Consider the following 14,263-nt stretch of genomic DNA (forward strand, 5'->3'; position numbering starts at 1 on the left):
CATCTGCAAACTTTGTTATCCAGAGTCCCTTAGTGTTGGCTTGTACTTCAGAGAAGTAGATGCCAAACAAGAGCGGTCCCAGGACTGAACCCTGAGGTACTCCACTTGTCACTTTGCTGGAGCTGGATTTGGAGTCTGCTACTTTTACAGTGTAGGTTCTATCAGTAAGCCATTTAGCAACCCATTGGGTGACATAGGGATTAATGCCCACCTTAGTAAGTTTATCTATGATTCCAGAGTGGGGGATGGTGTCAAAGGCCTTTGCAAGGTCTAGATAGGCTGTATGGACCACCTTACCCTTGTCCATGCCTCTGGAGACTGATTCAAAGAAGTCAATCAAGTTCAGGAGACAAGATCAGCCCTTCACGAACCCAAACTGGGTGGGGTCCAGTGTTTGAAGGTTGCCAATGTCATTGTTTATAAGTTCCATGATAATACGCTCCATGGCCTTGCAGATAAGGCTTGTCAGACTGATGGGATGATAGTTTCTGGGATCCAAGATGGATCCCCCCTTGTGGAGTGGGATAACTGTAGCTGTGCACCACTCAGTGGGCACGAAACCTGAGGTGAGGCTATGATTAAACATGACACTTAGGTGAGGTGCCAGTTCATATTGTAGTTCATGTAGTACACAGCCCGGGATGTCATCTGGTCCCATGGATGCTGTATTCTTAGCTTTGGAGAGTGCTACCTGTGTGGCTATAACCAGAATTGGGCAGTCGTCTGGTATTGAGATGGGGCATTGGGGGGGTGAGAGGGGGGGTGAAGTTGGCACTGAATCGATCTGCCAGGATATTGGCAATATCCTTGGGATCAGTATATTTAATGCCATTCTGTTTTAGCTCAGAGCAGATCTGAGCATTGCCATTTAGATTCTTGACATAGTTATAGAATGCCTTGTTGTTGTCTTTGGAATTTTTGGCAATTTTATTTTCATAACTAGCTTTGGAGGATTTTATGAGGGATCTCAGTTTCTTACTGAGGCTGGTAAGGATGTTTTTTGCATCCTGGGATTTTTCTCTTTTCTGCAACAGTTTCTTCCTTTTGTTGTAAAGTTTGTTTATGGCAGGGGACCACCAGATTGGCTTCTTTTTTTTGGATGAGAGCATCTTGGTTCTATTTGGAATGGCACGATTTATGCATGAGTGGATGTGCTCATACAGTACCTTAGTGTAGGATTCAGCAGTTGAACTTTCAGCTCCCGTCTGCATGGGTGTCATGAAGTTTGTCACTTCTGACTTAAGTAGCATGAAGTTGGCTTTGGAGAAGTTTTGTATGGAGGTTTCCTTACTGGGGGGTGCGGGTGGGATGTGGATGTTAAGGGTGATTAGCTTATGGTCAGACGTGACTAACGAGGGGGTGACCATAGGTGTGGAGCATTGATTTCCCATGTTGGTAATGACCAGGTCTAGGATATTGGAGCCCCTGGTGGGACTATGGATTAGTTGATCCAGGGCATTGGAATTTATGAATTCCAAGAACTGTTGGGCAAAGGTGTTGGTACATGAGTAGCTTTCCCCGTTAATGGCAGGGTAGTTAAATTCACCCAGTATTAGGGTGTTTGGTTCTATCTTAATATTTTCCAGTATATGTAGAAAGGTGTAGTGAGAATCTTGGGGTATGGTGGGGGATCTGTAGCAAGCTACAATTTGGATTGCAGTCTTACCTAGTGTTAGTTGCACCTGGAGAATTTCATATGCATTGTGTTGGGCAACTAGCCTGGTGGTGTGAATATCCTTGGTGAATATTGACACTCCTCCACCTTTAGTGTTTCGGTCCTGCTTTGGTGGCCGAAAAGTGTGGTAAGAGTTGTAGCCTGGTATTGCAGGGGTGCTCTCTGGAGCCTTGAACCAGGTCTCAGTTACTGCACAGATATCGATGTTCTCCAATTTTAGGAGTGCCTCGAGAGAGTGCATTTTGAGGTTTAGACTTCTAGCATTGAGTAGCATTACCTTCAGATTTTGCATGCTTGCACCTGTTACGGTGGTGGTTTTGTCCTTTGAACTTTGCCTAAAAAAGGCACTATAGGGGTGGAAAGAGCCTTAGCCAGTAACCTGAATCCCAGAGACGACAGGTGCAGACCATCTCTGGCAAAGCATCATGGTCTGTCAATCATGTCGTCCCAGGCAGACAGATACTGGATCCCCTTTGAATGACACCAGAAGCTTAGCCAATTGTTGAAGTCAATCATTTTGTCCTTATATTGTGGTATAATTCTGGGCGAAGGCAGGATGCTACTCAGGGCTAGGGTCATACCTGCCTGGGCCACATGATCTGAGAGCTCTTCCATGTCTCTTTTCATGTAGTCCAGGGAGGTACGTCTCAAGTCATTCACTCCAACATGGACAATGACAGAGTCATATTTGTACTTATTGTGGAGTGACCTGAGTGCATGTGTTATGTGGCAGATCCTGGCACCCGACAGGCAGCTGACTGCAATTTTCTCCTTGTTCAACCTGGTGAGAGGGACATCAGTGTGCCGGACTATAGAGTCACCTACGACTAAAGTGTTAGGTACATTGTCTTGCCTTAGGGGCTGTTGCTGGGTGGCACACAGGTGTTGTGAACTATATGACACTTTGGTTGTGATTGGTGTTTGTTTGCATTTCAGCTTCAGAGGTCCTTGTTGCTTGGGCAGGTTACAGTTAAGGGCCTCTGCATATGTGGATTTAGTGTTGCTATATATGGGTGTTGGTGGTGTGGGTTTAGAAGGGCTATGTGTTGCTTGAGGTGTAGTGTGGGTGCTAACCTTCTCCTCTTGACTGTCTAGCACAATCTTGGGTGGAGAGAGCTTTGCTTCCATTTTGGCTATGTAAGTGCATCTCTCACAGGTTGTAGTGTTGGGTGGTAGGAGGAGAGGGTTGTCTGTGTACACATTGGAATATGCTGGTAATTAGAAATCACATCAACATCATGAAATATGGTTGTTCATTTTTGTTTCTGTAAGTTTCTTTGAGTGGTCCCTACAATCCATTTGTGATAGAATTTAACAATATACATAAATAATGACTGTGTGTTTCAAGCTATTGTTTGATCTTTTGTTAGCTCTCTTTAAACATAACAAGTACATCTGTTCCTGACTGTTAATACCTTTGCTATGCTTGATGTCTACTATAGAAAAGAAATAGTGACCATGCCTAATGTCTTCACAGTGGTAGTTGTTATTTTGTTATGCTTTTGTAGGATATTATATTTCTGTTTGTTTTGGATATCCCCAGTTACACACATTTTGAGGTAACTGTAGAATCTCCAAAAGAAACACTGAAACTAAAACATAAAATTGGATTAGCAAACTGTGGTACATCAGTTTGAGTGCTTTCGTTCATTTATTTCTTTCACAGAACTTCTTCAGAAAATAAAACTGTTACACTCCATTCAATATTTAAAACACTCGCTATCAAATCACATGATCACCTTAAGCCAATGTCTCTTGTCTTTGATTTAATGCTAAAATTCACATCATAAAACTTAATTTAAGTAAATCAAAATATATTTAAAGAAGCAATTACATATAATCATAGTTAACTGATTATTTAAAATATTAAATCCTTTGGTTTAAAAAAAAAAACATTTTAAATGTATATGTTCATTTATTACAGGTTGTACATCGGCTTTTAGCCGTAATTGCCATTCTGCTTCCTGGCACTCTAACAAAACATTATGTTTACCAATCATTTTGTTTAAATAAATCCTGTCTAAAACAAAACAAAAATTCAACTTTGTAAAGTTTTCACAAATAAGGGAATGTTTAGCCAAAGCATTGTTCAAATCATTTTTGCATACAGCCAAATTCTGTTCATATGCTCTTTTATTTAACTAACGTAAAGTCTTTCCAATGTAATATGCAGAACATGTACCACATAAGGCTATATAAACAATTTCTTGGATTCACATGAAAACCTTCCCTTAGATGTAATAGTTTGATCTGCAGCTGAAATGTAAATACTAGAACAATTGGCTATAAATCGACATTGTTTACATCGGCCACACTTGAAGGTCTCTAAACCATTACTATTCAAATAACTTATCCCTTTAGATTTCTCTAATAAAGATTTTATATTGTTGGACCTCTTAAAAGTAAACAATGGAATATTCCCCAAAATGCCTGACATCTCACCATTACCCAAAATAATTTTCTAGTTGTTTTTAATTGTTTTTAATAACCTTTATATCTGTGGTAATAAGCAAAGGAAAAGTACTTCTAAAATCAGCTCCACCCGATACTTTTTCAGACTTAAGTTCTGTAACTTTCTTCAAATCTAAAAGTGGAGCACATAAAATGGGCATAGCTTTATTTTGCTTTAATTTATAAATTTCATCAATAATAATGGACAAAATGTTTGCAGGGTAACCCCTATTTAAAAACATCTGCGTCAAACAGTATACATCCGATGAAAAAAAAAGATTCTGTGTTCGTTAATTTGCTAAGCCTAATAAGCTGTCCTTTTACCACACTTTTTTCATATGCAAAGGATATAAACTTCGATAATGCAAATAGTTATTAATGACGGTTTCCATCATGTGTACCCTGCTTTTTTGCCCATGTTGTTAATGCACAAGTTTAAATCCAAATAATTTAACTCTTTTCCAAACTCACCCATGGTAAAATGCAAAAAATCTGTGGTTTTGTCTAGATCATGTGCAAATGTGATAGAATATTTTGTGCCATCCCAAATAAATATAAGGTCATCTATAAAATGCCTATAAAAACAACCTTATAAAATAATTGATACCGTTTTAAAAAGTTCTGTTCCCAGAAAGCCATAAATAGGTTAGCAAAAATGGGAGCCATTCTTGCTCCCATAGCAACTCCGGTCTTCTGTTTATAAAACCTATCACTGAATTCAAAAATGTTATTTTTCAAAACTATGTTAACCAAGGAACAGATAGCACTGATGCTATTGGATTTGATGTCAGTGAATAGATGATGTCAGTGATAGATTTGATGTCAGTGAATTCTGACAAATACTTCCTTATATACTCAATTCCCACCTCCTGATTTATACAAGTATATAAAAAATAATGTCTAAAGATCCAAACATGTAAGAGGAAAAATCTACTGAACTCATAGCCCTATAAGCACTATTTTGGGAATATTCCATTGTTTACTTTTAAGAGGTCCAACAATATAAAACCTTTCTTAGAGAACTCTAAAGGGAGAAGTTATTTGGATAGTAACCTTCAAGTGTGGCCAATGTAAACAATGTCAGTTTATAACCAATTGTTCTAGTATTTACATTTCAGTTTTAGATCAAACTATTACATCTAAGGGAAGGTTTCCATGTGAATCCCAAGGAATTGTTTATATAGCTTTATGTAGTACATGTTCTGCGTATTACATTGGAAAGACCTTATGTCAGTTAAATAAAAGAGTATATGAACAGAATTTGGGTATACTCAAAAAGGATTTGAACAATGCTTTGACTAAATATTCCCTTATTTGTGAAAACTTTAGAAAGTTGAATTTTTTTGTTTTAGATAGGATTGATTTTAACAAAATGTCTGGTAAACGTAATGTTTTGTTACAGTGGCGGGAAGCACAATGGCAATTACTGCTGAAAACTGATGTACAACCTGGGCTAAATGAACATACTATTCCAGTTAAAATCACCTTCTTATTTAACATGTTCTCATTCAGTTTTCTATTCATATTCCTTATATTTGAGATGAAAATCAATTCAATAAGGATGTTTTTGTCTCTAACAGTTCAATTACAATATTACAGATTAGAGAGTCAAGGTCTGTTTTGCAGATGTTGTGTACACAGCACTAGTCAATTGTCTAGGGTGCTTCTTAAACATAACTATACTGCCTAAGAAGGAAGTAAACTTTATGTTTCTCTGTACAGCAAGTTCCCAATCTAACTGGATCTTAAACCAGCCTTAGTCTCAACTGTATTGTTGGACAGTTTAAACTTCCTCAGGCTTACACATGTCATGCAAAAAGTGTCATACTTAGTAGCATGCACGGTATTTATGACTCATCCAGTCTATGTCATTTATGCAACATATCAGAGAAAACTATTACCCACAATCCCTTCAGAACATCATCTACTTCAGCTGAATATGTATCCCCTTGATCCTCTGACAACTTAGGTATGGGGGCTACGAGACTATCATGTCTAAGAAGGCAGATTTCAAAAATATACTTGTAGAAATTATACAGAGTTACAATAACTGTAAGCAGGAGTCTACTTTTGCAAATTCAGTTAAGACTTATTCTCATTTACAAGCCTATGTGCATTTGTATGAAAGAAAGTGGGCACATTCTTTCCCACTCTGGTATAATGAGAAATTTCAGCACTTGCAAAATGCATTTACATGGAAACTGAAACTCATTGTCACACCCTGTGTATTCAAAAACTTTTTGAATACAGCCACAGAAAGGAGTCTACATAGACAGCAGAGCAAGTAAAAGTTCTTAGATCTGTACAGAACTGACCTTACATGTGACAGTAGACACCTAACTCCAGTTCTATACAGAGTGAATGTAACAAAAGTCAGTAACAACACCGACATATCCCTTTTTAAGTCCCATGACGTAAATGCAGCTTTGCTGCCCCACCCCCAAATGAGGAATACACTTGTAACTAATGCAGGCAACTGAAAGTGTAAACCCAATGAAACAGACTATTGATAGTGGCATGTAAGCATATACAGTATATAGATCAGGAAATACAGGCATATCTTCTCAAAAATGGCACTCTTCTGTGCAGATATATGGCAAAGTAATATCTTCCCTTGTGTGTTCAATGTCTGCCTCCCCTTCAGTTTCCCTGGTTACACGGTTGTTGGCCATGTAGATAATGAGGGACGAACTCATTAGAATTGCTGAATCCCAAAAAAATGGGAAACATGTAGGGGTATTTACATTGTTGTAGGCACTCCTTCATTATTTGTTTTCAATGGATGGCAATAGTGAATGATGACATCAGGGGGTGTGTCAGGTTAGACTTACAGAGGTGTACATATAGGTCTGTGAAAGGTGAAAATGCAGATAAGCAGTGTACAATTTACAAGTTCTGTTTCATTAAGATGCAACCTATTCTTCATTTGTTGGCAAAATGTGCTGTATCTGTCCACTTTAAGTATTTTTTTATTATTTTCATCAGTGCTTTCAAAATACAGAGCTTAGCACAATCACGGGAAAAGGAGGAATGAATGGCAAGTTTCTCTGTGCTTGTCATGTAACTATTCCTGTGGCAGCATGTGTATGTGTATGGCTGGAGTATATATGATCCTGGGTTCTAGTACAGGGTGTGCAACCTTTCTTCACTTTTTGTGCTCCATGTTTGTGCAATATCACAGGGACGGAGGAAAGTAAAACCAATTTTGCCTGGGCTTACTTAGTTTATCTTGAGGTGCACATAGCACACTAATGAGCAACCAGCAGGTATGTTTAATAGATGCAAGCAGCAGGTGTGTTTAATAGATGCCTATTACAGCATACGCATGTGAATTGCATGTTAATGAACCAATCCAACATGGAGGAGTTATTCAATGAGCTATAAAGCATCCATGTAGACTTCATGCTGTTTTTTCTTGCATACTTCAATACTACTGGAGTAGAGACATGGAAATATATACAGGGAGATAGTGCCAGGGGTTGCTGCTGCTTTTATCCATCTGTATGTGCTAGAGACTGAAGCCAATGGTGCTGCTGCTGGTGCCAATAGGCCTAGGCTGAGAAGAAAAAGAAGAGTTTTCAGGCCCCGGGTAACTTTTCAGATGCAACATGACCTGTTACATGACCTGAGGATTGTAGAGTGCTGCAGGGTGGACAGAGACACACTACAAGAAGTCTGTAAGCTCTGCTACTCTCAGTTCACAGCCAGAGCCAATCGAGGGGAACCCATCCCAGTGGAAACTAAGGTATGTGTAAACCTTAGAATCTTAGCTACAGGTACCTTTCAAAGACCAACTGGGGACATAATGGGTGTGTCACAGGCATTAGTGTCCAGGATCCTCCACCAGTTCCTGGATGCTATGGTCATAATGCCAGTGAGCACATATGTTTTCCCTGTAGTTCTGAGGAGAGGGCCAACAATATGCAACAGTTCTACCATGTAGCACACTACCCTGAAGTATTGGGTGCCAAAGACTGCACTCATATACACATTAAGGCACCACCTGGTGAGCAGGGTAGAATATGCATTAACCACAAAGGATACCATTCTATCAACTGCCAAGTCATGTGTAATGCCCAGGGAATTATCTTGAATGTATGTGCTGGCAACCGTGGCAGTTATCATGACTCCCATAACTGACACATCACAGCTGTATCAGATGTTTGCTAGGGGGACATCTCACAGTGCCATTTATTGGGGGATGCTGGCTATGCACTGGAACTGTGGCTGATGACACCCATCAGAAGTTCCCATACAGCCATGTAAGAACACCATAATGAGGCACATACTCAAACCAAAAACATCATAGAGCATGTGTTTGGACTGCTGAAGTCACGGTTCTGGTGCCTAGATACATCTGGTGCAGCCTTGCAGTATGATCCATGCATATATACATAAATATTCACAGTATGTGCTATGCTACACAATCTGATCCTGCAGAAACAGCTGCATTAGGATCAGCAAGGGGAAAGGACACACATCCCCCCACCAATGCCTAGGTCACCACAGCAACAGTCAGAGGAGGACTTGGGGAGAGCCACCAGCTGCTGGTGGAGGCAGATGTAAGTGTGTTCAGTATGCCCTTTCTTTGGCTAAGAGACAAAACATAGCACATTCACTGACCACCTAGGTGCCTAATACCTTTTTCCTACTCACATACATCTATTACAATTGATGCCAGGCAACTCACACAACCTTTACCTCCCCATATATTGGCTGCGTAATGCTTGTATCAGACAGAGTCATCTCTGAACTAAAATGTGTTAACTGCTGCATTTGCAAGGTAAGTCCTGAACCTAGAGTGGATTCTTTAATAATATTATGGCATAGTCTTGTATTTCTTAACTTGGTACAGTAATCAAGTAAATAGTGGTGGATTTGAAAGTACCTTAACATGTGACAGCAGAGACTTATTTTACTTATATGTGTCCATTATAAGTAGTAGGCCTCAGGCATCAAAGATTCACACAATCATACCTTTCAAAAGTACTGAGTGGCCACGGTGGTGCAGCGGTTAGCATTGCTGCCTTACAGCAAGACTGTCTCTGGTTTGATTCTCTGTTGGGGTGTCTTTTGTGTGGAGTCTACATGTCCTCTCTGTGGTCATGTGGGTTTTTTCTGAGTGCTCCAGTTTCCTCCCACATTTCAAAGACATGCTGCAGGTGGACTGGACACTCTAAATTAGCCCTAGGTGCAAGTGTGTGTGTGCCTTCTGTGGAAGGTTGAGTGCCAGGCTGGCAACTCGACACCATAAAACTCCACTGCCAATCATTCTGCACACTGTTGTTCTACTGTGGCTACCCCTAATGGGAAAAGCCAAAAGGAGAAGAAAATACCTCTCAAAAGTACTGATGATCACTGCATGGCTAGGCTACAGTTTAGCACCATACATTTGTACTGGTAAATCATTAAAGAGAGAAGTTAGAAAGTAATGATGCACATTGCACTTCTGACTTCACAACCCTCACAAGATCAAACAACAGGCAGGATGCAGAACAAGGAGAGTAACAAGAGCATCATTTCCTTCTTTGTACCATAGCAGTAACTCACATTTTCTCCCCCCAAAAGAATAGGCTATGCTTGTTTGTGCCACAACAGTAACTGAGCTTTGTCCCCCCCAACAACAGTAGCGTGCTCTTGTTCATGTCATAACAGTAACTCATCTATGGTCCCCCCAAAAGAACAGTATATGCTTGTTTGTGCCATCCAACCTAGCCTATAGTTGCTGGTAACTGCCTATAATATTGCTCACAGTTAATATCCTCACATATTTTAAGGCCAAAGATATGGAATGGCTTACACACTGCATGTCTCACACTATGGGTCAGATAAGTGATGAATTCCTAAGAAAAATAGAAATGTAAGACAGTGATGTATATTTGCAAGCATAATCATAATGGGTTCTATGATCACTAAGTGTCCACTTCCAAATATAATAAAAATAATTAAATCTACAAATGACAGCTGATGGTGTAATAGCAGTGTACATTCTGATGCAACTGGTTGTGTGCATAATGACTTCAGCTCTTTGCTGCAAAGCTGTTTCTGTGGCAGAGGAATAAGGCATCCATCCTGTTTACTGAAGATGCATTGGTGGGAGAGTTCAAATCCTAACCTATGTAGAAATATCTCATGTGTACTATTATGTTCTACTCTGTATGCTGTATTGCTTTTGCTTATTTCACTTATGTGTCCCTTTTTAATTTTCTTATATTTCTTGTTTTTAATTCCAGGTCTTGCACCATGTAGTGCAAACAGTCAAATCAGAGAACAAATAAATTTGAAGTTTGGCTGTGCTTATCTGTTTTGCATGAAGCATGGCATTGCAGGAAAAGGAGAAAATGGACCACTTCAGGAAGCAGACACCCAAAAATAAACACTGGATACATTCAATTAATGCTGCTGGCCATTACAAAGACCCAGCCTTGAGTGCAGATGGTACTGGGTTCTAGTACAGAGTGTGCAACCTTTGTTTTACTGTTGTGACATTGCAGTTTACAGCGGTGAAGTGCAAGACAGACAACTGTTTTGTCAACCTTCCTGTGGCAACAGGTGTAAGTGTAAGACTGCCATATGGTCCTGTGTTCAAATGCAGCATATTCCATACAGTTATACGTTTATTACTTAATCTATGTATGATCACATTTTTGATCAAATGTATGACTTCAGGTATACTGTGTACTATAGTCGTATAAATGTATTCCTGCTGTCTTGACCAGCATGGCCTTCCCTTTTTCCAACAATACATACACAACTACCTGTACATGCAATAACCCTGAAATTGCATTGCTTGCCACTGTTGTCCAAATATGTTGCTGATAACTAATAGGTATATGTTAAATAATACTAACAGTCAAACGTTGGCAAAGCAGCTCACATTTGTGCACTGCTTCCCTATGCGCAAAAAGGTGTACCTGGCATGTATGTACACTTTATTAACCATTGTGCATATCCTCTGTTCATTGTGATATGGAGTTGCATATATGATGCTTTATTATTGATGTTTATTGTCCATTTCCTTTGTATAACATAAAACTACATGTGGATGGGAGAAAGGAAATACATCCTGGGGATCACATCAGTCACTCTGCTAGACAGGGGCCCAGGGAAGTAAATAGTGTGGGAAGAAATAGCCAGGTAATTGTTATGGATAGGCTTGTATAGGCTCTAGGGCCAATAGCCTAGTGCCAACCTATGAACCTATGAACCTAAGGGCCCAATCTAATGATATGTCATATATTTACAATACATTGATGTGTTGCCCCCTGCACACTACAACCTAGGGTCTCAGCACTTTTTCCATACATATATCAACCGCACTACAAAATGTACTATATAATGTTGTGTACTTCCTCATGGACAAGGCCAGTTGGTGGTGCTCGTAACCTCGCTCTGCTAAACTCAATCATCCAACTATGCTCAATAAGGATATTTGTGTTGCTACACAGCTAGGCTTCTAAACAGCCTAGTGCCATTAGGCTAGTAGCTTCATATGATTCTATGAAGCTATGTGCTAAGTTAGGTCTTTCAAGCTGTTATTCCCCACATGGCCTGCTGATGTCATGTACTATAAGTGCACCTGCACTCTTGTATAAATCAGACTTGTGTCATAGTACTTGCATTAAGTACAGTGTTCTGTAGTCTGTGCACTTAGGTAGGGCTCTGTTCTCATGGCTGTCGACTGTGTATTTGTGTGTGGTGTGTGTGTGTGTGTGTGTGTGTGTGTGTGTGTGTGTGTGTGTGTGTGTGTGTGTGTGTTTGTTTGTGTGCGTGTGTTTAGTCAGCAATGTAGATGTGGTATCCTACAGTTACTTCTCCAGCGGCATTGATTGCCAGTATTTTGATACTTGCACAAAGCCTACACATCCATTTCATGCAGGCCTCCCAACCTGCTGTCGCCCACATGGCCTGCTGATGACATCTACTATAACTTCACCTGCACTCCTGCATAAATCAAACTTGTGCTGTGGCACTTGTGTTAAATACTGTGTTCTGTAGTCTGTGCACTTAGACAGGTAGGGTTTCTGCAGTCAACTGTGTGTGTGTGTGTGTATGTGTGTGTGTATGTGTGTGTGTGTGTGTGTGTGTGTGTGTGTGTGTGTGTGTGTGTGTGTGTGTGTGTCTAGACAACAGAGCAGACTATGTATCCTACAGTTACTTCACCAGTTACATAAATTGCCAGTATTTTGATAGTTGCTCATGCCTACACATCCATTTCATATAGGCCTCCCAACCCCTTGCCTCCCAAATTGCCTGCTGGTGTAATCTGCTATAAGTTCACCTGCACTCGTGTATAAATCAGACTTGAGCTGTGGCACCTGCGTAAAGTACTGTGTCCTATAGTCTGTGTACTTATGTAGGGGTTCTAATCTCACTGCAGTCAACTGTGTGTGTGTGTCTGTGTGTGTGTGTGTTATTTGTGTGTGTGAGCTGTTGCTTAACATAACAGACAGCATTTTACATCAGCATGTGGGACACTGTTATTTTGTCCTCAACAGACACTGCTGATATCATTAGCTATAAAGTGTTGTCTGACACATTCCAAGTCAGATTTGAGCAGTGGCACTTGTGTTAAGTACTGCATTTTGTAGTCTGTGTACTTAAGGATTTACTTTCATATGCTGAATTACCAAATTATAGTAGTTTACTTGATCGAGATATGCAAAACCCGAATTTGCAAATCCTTGAAAGTTGAACTGCTCATATTTATCATCACACATTCTCATGATTACTGATGCTTAACTGTGTAACTGTGCCTTTAAATATTTTTAATGTATATTTTAGGAAAATGGCAGATATGATATTTAACGGTAGTGAAACTACTTAAAACTGGAAAAAAAAACAACATTTTAAAAAGTAAGGAACTGATTTTATGGAAAGGTATATTACTACTAGTATGTATTTATTAATGTTATTTTTATTTATTTAGGCATTATTTTGTCATTTGGTATTTGAAAAGTGTTGCAGTGTATGTCTACAGGCCTGTTTCCTCAATGTAGTGCAACCTTGGAGTTGTAATGTTTAATTTTCAGGGGGTGTGGGGGGTGCAGAGGGGGATGCAGCCCCCCTGCAAAACATAAAAAAAATTGTTTTGGGTCGTAGTAATGTGGTAGGTTTGCCTTTGTGTTTTTGATCTTCTGGGGTTCAATATTTTACAGTTACAATGTTTTGTGCATTAGGGTTTTTCATGTCAGTCAAGTGAAATAAAATCATTTGGTAATTCAACATATGAAAGTAGATCTGTACTTAGAGAGGTAGGGGTTCTATTCTCACTGCAGTCCACTGTGTGTATGTGTGTGTCTGTGAGCTTTTGCTTGACATTACAGAGGGCATTATACACCAGCATGTGGGACACTATCTTGTCCTTAACAGACACTGCTGATGTCATCAGTTATATGATAGTTTTGGATATGCAGTAATCCCACAAGGGCATGGTCAGACAGTGGGCTGGAGGCCAGGCAGATGTGACCTCATTCTATACCAGACAGATTACAGTGACATAGCATTTAATCTATCCATGTAGATTATGACATGATTTGTAGCATCTGTGTTTTGTTGATGAGAAAGGGCTGGGGTCTATAAACAGAACTTTTCTAGATCTAAGCTGACCCAGCCAGCCTGCAGTGCTGTTGTGATTTTCTCCTCCCAAACAGTAATTATTCACAGCTACAATCCATTAATAATCTACACCATGTAAAAAGGCAACCTTGTAGCTAGCAAAACTGATGTTGCTGAGAGTTCTATATGTATGGAACAGTCAGAGAAACCATTTTTTTCAGGATATCTGTACAGAGGAGTATTGAATCTCAGAAGGTATGGTTCCATTTTGTCACCTACATACTGTATATGTTGGAATGTATTTAACAATACTGTGAAGCACAGACCTTTACAATGTAATCTGTATGCATTACTTAGACATGTGCTGATGGCAATGCCATGTTTGTCCAGCCATTTCAGACGTAGACATGATTGGCAAGACATGTAAATGCTGTGTGAGAACTATGTACAATTGTTTCAGGGACAGATCCTTTGACAGCACTTTTAGCATTTCAAAGATGTTTTGTTAGCCAAAGGGGTCATTCGCTTGTTCTTTTGTGGGAGTGGGGGCTAAGGTGAGTTACTCTTAAGGCACTAACA

The sequence above is a fragment of the Protopterus annectens genome, chromosome 1.part1 (genome assembly GCF_019279795.1).
Source record: "Protopterus annectens isolate FY-2018-M chromosome 1.part1, PAN1.0, whole genome shotgun sequence".
Classification (NCBI taxonomy): domain Eukaryota; kingdom Metazoa; phylum Chordata; order Ceratodontiformes; family Protopteridae; genus Protopterus; species Protopterus annectens.